Genomic DNA, 7,639 nt, shown 5'->3' with positions numbered 1-7,639 from the left:
GCATTATTTCCTTTCAACTGATCTCTGAGGGAGCACACAGCCCATCACTAAATGGCGGCTCAAGGGAAAAGATGTAAAAGGGCAATATTTACTGATATATATATATTCCACTTTGGCAAGACTCTTTAATAGGTCCCTTAATATGATATAAACTATCTGTTGGTTAAGTATTTATTCTGAAGGTATAGTTTTCCTTTAAAGGTACTTGCATCTAAACAAGTCAAGTGCAGTTGCACCCACCTAGTGTGAATTGCACGTGTTGACCCAGGGTAATGTGCATTCTGACACCAGGGAACCCTGAAGCTAGGGTGCTGCTTATTCCAGGGTTTCCCACAGCACTTTGTGCCTAAAGAATAACGGGCAAATGTGATTTTGTTACTGAGTTACAGAAACATTTTGGGTAAAAAAAAATGGAAATTTGTGTCTGAAATTGCACACTGCACTTGCATTTGTAAATGACCCCTTTATATCATTCCTGTCAGTCCCTGTACCAATGGAGCTTACAATCTAATCTGTATGTTTTTGGGAGTGTGAGGAAACCAGAGAACCTGGAGGAAACTCACATAAACATGGGGAGAACATACAAACTGCTTGCTGATAATGTCCTGAAGCCAGCGGCCAGGGCTGGAACTAGGGGTAGGCAGAAAAGGCACCAGGCTTTTCGCAATGATGAAGGGGAGCCAGGCAGGTACCTCCCCTGCCTACCCCTAGTATGGGCTCTCTTGCCCTGCCCGCTTGTCATTGCGCAGTAGGGTGCAGGGGAGAGGTGGCCGGCCATTCACTCTAAAGTTGGCCATACACATAGCAATTTCATTCCCACCCTCCACTGACGCTCAGGGCTGAATCATCAGATATGGAGGTAGAAACAATAGAAATTCTACCTCCTTCTGCCGATTCAGCCCTGAAGGTAGATTTTGCTCAGGCGCCTGATCCAAATCTTTTAACCCGGCGATCTACGAGTCGACCAATATCCGCTATAGCCTTTTGTGATATTGGTCGCCTCGTCAAGCTGTCATACATGCACCGTATATATATCATTGGTGCGTGTATGGTCAGTTTTATAGAAGAAGAGCAGCTGGGGAGGGGGATATCTGTACAGCTATAGAGGAAGCAGACCCCATGGTCCAGGCCCCACTGTCACCCCCGCTGTTTCTCTATAGTTATGGCACTGCCTGGAGTAGAATCAATCCTAGGACCCCAGGTCTGCATGGCAACTGCTGTAAAAACTACTGTCCAAAATGGCATACATTCCTTATGGTCAGGCAGTATGGCTAAAGTCAGCCAAGCAGCCAGTCTGGGCATGCATAGTCAACTTTAATATGAGCAGACACCTCCAAGGCTCCATACCACACATAGTATTTACAGTTGCCAGAGAGTTACTATAGACAACTGTGCCCAGTGTACTGCTAGCTCGCCAAGAAATGTCCTCTCAATGGAATGATACAGAGTGGCCAGGCAGGATGGCAGAACAAGTCAAGGGCAACTCCAAGTTACTTGTTAAAGCACATGATGATGAATTAATGCCACTGCTGTGGAATCTAGGTCTCAATAAATCTTTTCAGGTTTAGCAGCTGCTAATTGTTATATTTGTGGAGGCCCTATGGCTATGTGCCTATTCTCTAAAGAAATCTGTAGGTTCTTCATCCGGTAAACTCATAGCCGGAATATTAAAATAGTCTTTTGCCGGCATAGGCATGTGAGCATCTCAGCCTTGAAGTCCAGGTTCCCTAGGCTTCTATGTTTTGTTTCCATAGTTGTTCATAGACTTCAGGATGTTCTCCTTACACAGGTCTGCCCAGTGTCGGACTGGGATGCCAGGGGCCCACCAGAAAACCTAAGACCATGGGCCCACTCTCCAAACTATTTTTTATCCACTTCTTACTCAGTCTCTATATGTTCCTAGTTTTTTATCTTTACATACTATATTCTATTCTATATATTTAGTTGCTTTGTTCCCATAGAAAAATAAGTAATGACCATGAATTTGGCCAAATGGATAGAAGTAGGAGGGCCCACTGACACCTGGGCCCACCGGGAATTTTCCTGGTATTCCTGTTCGCCAGTCCAACACTGGGTCTGCCTTTTATTTAGGGTTGCCTTTTATTTGGGAGAAACTTCTTACACGTCCGTATAAGGTCTGCCTATGCAATGCCTCTATAGAAACCTTAATGTGCCTTGGAGGGAGCAGGTAGGGGGTTACCATTTTTTTTCTTGACAGGGCTTGATTAAGGGCCTAAGGGACCTGGGCGCAAAATATTAATGGGCCTGTTCTGTGGAATTCAGTATTAAAAGAACAACACAGGAGGGCTCATTTTGATCCCCAGCATTGAATGGCACATAGTCCCCCAGGACTGAATAGAACACAGTCCCCCAGCATTAAATGATACATAGTCCTCCAGCATTGAATGACACACAGTCCTCCAGCATTGAATGGCACACAGTCCTCCAGCATTGAATGGCACATAGTCCACCAGCATTAAATGACACATAGTCCCCCAGCATTGAATGGCACATAGTCCCCCAGCATTGAATGGCACATAGTCCCCCAGCATTGAATGACACACAGTCCTCCAGCATTGAATGGCACACAGTCCTCCAGCATTGAATGGCACATAGTCCACCAGCATTAAATGACACATAGTCCCCCAGCATTGAATGGCACATAGTCCCCCAGCATTGAATTATTATTATTATTTATTTATAAAGCTCCAACATATTCCGCAGCGCTGTACAATAAGTGGCACATAGTCCCCCAGCATTGAATGGCACATAGTCCCCCAGCATTGAATGGCACATAGTCCCCCAGCATTGAATGGCACATAGTCCTCCAGCATTGAATGGCACATAGTACCCCAGCATTGAATGGCACATAGTCCTCCAGCATTGAATGGCACATAGTACCCCAGCATTGAATGGCACTCAGTCCCACAGCATTGAATGGCACACAGTCCTCCAGCATTGAATGACACACAGTCCTCCAGCATTGAATGGCACACAGTCCTCCAGCATTGAATGGCACATAGTCCCCCAGCATTAAATGATACATAGTCCTCCAGCATTGAATGGCACACAGTCCTCCAGCATTGAATGGCACATAGTCCCCCAGCATTGAATGGCACACAGTCCTCCAGCATTGAATGGCACACAGTCCTCCAGCATTAAATGACACATAGTCCCCCAGCATTGAATGGCACATAGTCCTCCAGCATTGAATGGCACACCGTCCTCCAGCATTAAATGACACATAGTCCTCCAGCATTGAATGGCACACAGTCCTCCAGCATTAAATGATACATAGTCCTCCAGCATTGAATGGCACACAGTCCTCCAGCATTAAATGATACATAGTCCTCCAGCATTGAATGGCACACAGTCCTCCAGCATTGAATGGCACACAGTCCTCCAGCATTAAATGACACATAGTCCCCCAGCATTGAATTATTATTATTATTATTAACATTTATTTATAAAGCTCCAACATATTCCGCAGCGCTGTACAATAAGTGGCACATAGTCCCCCAGCATTGAATGGCACATAGTCCCCCAGCATTGAATGGCACATAGTCCTCCAGCATTGAATGGCACATAGTACCCCAGAATTGAATGGCACATAGTCCCCCAGCATTGAATGGCACATAGTCCTCCAGCATTGAATGGCACATAGTCCCCCAGCATTGAATGGCACATAGTACCCCAGAATTGAATGGCACATAGTCCTCCAGCATTGAATGGCACATAGTTCCCCAGAATTGAATGGCACATAGTCCTCCAGCATTGAATGGCACACAGTCCTCCAGCATTGAATGGCACACAGTCCTCCAGCATTGAATGGCACATAGTCCCCCAGCATTGAATGGCACATAGTCCTCCAGCATTGAATGGCACATAGTACCCCAGCATTGAATGGCACATAGTCCCCCAGCATTGAATGGCACATAGTCCTCCAGCATTGAATGGCACATAGTACCCCAGCATTGAATGGCACATAGTCCCCCAGAATTGAATGGCACATAGTACCCCAGCATTGAATGGCACATAGTACCCCAGCATTGAATGGCACATAGTACCCCAGCATTGAATGGCACATAGTACCCCAGCATTGAATGGCACATAGTACCCCAGCATTGAATGGCACATAGTACCCCAGCATTGAATGGCACATAGTCCTCCAGCATTGAATGGCACACAGTCCTCCAGCATTGAATGGCACATAGTCCCCCAGCATTGAATGGCACATAGTCCTCCAGCATTGAATGGCACACAGTCCTCCAGCATTGAATGGCACATAGTCCTCCAGCATTGAATGGCACATAGTCCCCCAGCATTGAATGTCTCAGTAACTCCCAGCAAAACTCTATAGCATCCCCAAAGTCCCAACAGTACCTCTATTAAAGAGGGTACACAATGGTGTACAAAGAACAATTGTGCCTGCTTTGTCTTGCCAAATTGCCTTTGTTGTCTACGAGTGTGGCAGTTACAAAAATGTACAAAGCTGCCTTATTTTTTGTAAGGGTTTTTTTTGTCTGGAAAAACACAGATTTTGGTTATTCTGTATAGAAACATGTGCTTATTTATGTCTTGATCTTTTGTACTTTGGAGGTACAGGATGTGCCGCCTGGGTTTCCATGGTTTATTGCAGCTTTTTGGCTTAGTCTATATTTTGTCATTTATTTTCCCCTTCCTTAAGCCACTCTGCAGTATTGTGTTTTATGCTCGTTGCTCACATTTTACAATGTACTTGATGGTCTCCCAATGTAGAACTATTTCCCTTTCAGGTGCCATTATACTGCTGAGCTTTTTCCATTCACAGGTTACTCTTTTCCCTTTTGATTTTGATGGTTTTTAAAGCTTCTCTGTGACCCATGTGGCCTTTAATTTAGCAGCATGATCAAAGCGAGTCCTTGGCGAGGGCCATACAAACATATTTCAGCATTTTTAAGGATGAAGCAGCTCTTTCCTTGCAGCTGGACTTTTATTTTATACCCATTGATTTTCCAGTGATTTGTTAACTCTACTGTATGTCCCTGGGAATCTATATAGTCCATATGTACTTGGGAGTCTTTGTGGGCTATATATCCCTGGTAGCCTATTAAGTCAATATGTCCTTAGGAGTCTATATAGTCTATTTGTCTTTGGGAGTCTATTTAGTCTATATGTTCTTGGGAGTCTATATAGTGTATACATCCATGGGAGTCTATATAGAGTATATATAATGTATGTATCCTTGGGAGTCTATTTAGTGTATATTTTCTTAGCAGTCTATTTAGTTTATATGTCCTTGGGAGTCTATGTATTGTATACAGGTATGGGATCTGTTATTTGGAAACCAGTTTTGCAGAAAGCTTTGAATTATGGGATGGCCATCTCCATCAGTTTAATCAAATATTTCAAATGTTAAAAAAGATTTCCTTTTTCTCTCTAATAATAAAACAGTACATTGTGCTTGATCCAAACTAAGATGTAATTATTCATTATTGGAGGCAAAACAAACCTATTAGGTTTATGTAATGTTTAAATGATTTTTGGACAAAGACTCAAATTAAGGAAAAACCCAGGTCCCGAGCATTCTGGAGACTAAATAGGAGTCTATTTAGTCTATACTGTATGTCCTTGGGTGTCTACATAGTCTATATGTCCTTGGGAGTCTATTTAGTCTATATGTCTTTGGGTGTCTACATAGTCTCTATGTCCTTGGGAGTCTATTCAGTCTACATGCTCCTTGTAGTCTATTAAAGGCTGGAACTAGTATTCAGAAAAGGCACTGCCTAGGGCTCAAGAGAGCGAGGGCCTGAGCTTGTACCTTTTTTGCCTGCCTTCCCCTAGTTTTGGGCCATCTGAAGTCTGCGAGTCTTCCAAAACTGGTGCAGAGATTTGGTGCCTGCGGGTGTGAGTGCTGTTGATGTGCGTACTTGTGTCAGGCTAAGAGGAGGGGAGCAGGTGGGTGCAGGGGGCACTTGCCTTGGGTGCTGTCAATCCTAGGCCTGGCACTGGTCCATAGTTTATATGTCCGTGGGGGTCTATATTGTCTATAGGTCCTTGGGAGTCTACTTGGTCTTTATTTCCTTGGTAGTTGATTTAGGCTATATGTCTTGAGAGTCTATAGAACCTATATGCCCTCAGGAATCCATTTAGTCTATGTGTATTTGGGTAACTCCGTAGCCTAAGGGCTCTGGCACACGGGGAGATTAGTCGCCCGCGACAAAACTCCCTGTTCGCGGGCGACTAATCTCCCTGAGTTGCCTTCCCCTGCCATCCCACCGGCGAACATGTAAGTCGCCGGCGGGATGGCACACGCAGCGGCACGATTTCCCGAAATCGCCGAAAAAGACTTGCGAGGCCAGAGCCCTAATAATCAGACTTCTGACATAAATGCCTACATTTTATTGTTACTTGCAATGGAGACTGCATATATTTCACATAGCTTTACATTTTGACTTTGCAAACTATGAGCGACCTTAGTGGGGGGGGGGGTTTGCTTTTACTAGTAGTAGCCTGCTGTAAATAGTATTGTCCTTGTATGCAGTTATGTCAGACCGTGGCCCCACTGTAGGGCCTCACACTTTGTCACTGTATTGTATAGAGCAGTGGTTCATCAGCAGGGCCAGGCCAAAAGCTTCTGGCACCCATGGCAAGCCCCCACCCAACACCTCTCACTCTAGCCTATAGGTACATGCTGTCTACCCATAGTTTTAGTTTTAAATTCCTGTTTCGAAAACAAAATTTGTAAAACAATGCAGATGGTATCGTGAGAATTTGCTTTTATTAAAATATATTTAATTAGATGGAAACACTGGCATGGTCAATATTTTTATGCATATCAACAAATGAAAGAGGTACTAAAAATACCAGACTGTGATCCCTGGCTGCTTATACACACAACAAACAGCAGGGGGAGCTGCATTTCAACACCAGGTGGAAGGACGTACGCTGGGTTCCCCTGCACCCTTTATGACTTCCCTTCCGATGGATAAAGAGGATTCATGGGGCATAGTAAAGCACAATATACCTTTATTCTTGATCTTTCTCGCTTGGCAAATAAAGGCCATCTTTGGAAAAAAAAACCTAAATAAAGCTGCAAATAAAATTTGAAAGGAGAATGAAAAAGCAGCAAAGTGCCCCTGAAATAAAAGCAAAGAAGCAAGGAAACTGGAAAATAAGCAGATTCCAGCAGAGAAAAGTGAATCATTCAGGCAGTACGGCAGTGCATAAACATGTCAGGAAGAAAGCAGCCCCCTTACACCCAAGGTAATACCACTGCGTAAATGACATAAAAGCCTTGCAGTAAAATAAGTTAGAATTAACTGTATAGTGCCTAAAATAAATTCCACTTTAACGTATTTCTAACGCACAGAAAGAAAAGCTTGCACAGTGGCATCACTAGATGTCATTGGGCCCCGCAGTAAAGTAATTTTAGGGCCCCCAAAATGTCCACAGGTTGGTCTGTTTTACCAATATATATTTCAATTGCTCATTAAGTAGGGCCTCATGGGGCCCCACTATACCTTCTGCCCCCCCTGCATGGTCTGCCTCCTCTGTAGTTACTCCCTTGAACAGGAATAACCATAGTAAAACCCAGGCCCGGATTTGTGGAAAGGCCACAAAGGCCCGGGCCTAGGGCGGCACAAATTTGGGGGCGGCC

This window comes from Xenopus tropicalis, chromosome 3 (assembly GCF_000004195.4).
Source record: "Xenopus tropicalis strain Nigerian chromosome 3, UCB_Xtro_10.0, whole genome shotgun sequence".
In the NCBI taxonomy this organism is placed as follows: Eukaryota; Metazoa; Chordata; class Amphibia; order Anura; family Pipidae; genus Xenopus; species Xenopus tropicalis.
The sequence above is the reverse complement of the archived record's forward strand: the minus strand, read 5'-3'. Positions refer to the sequence as shown.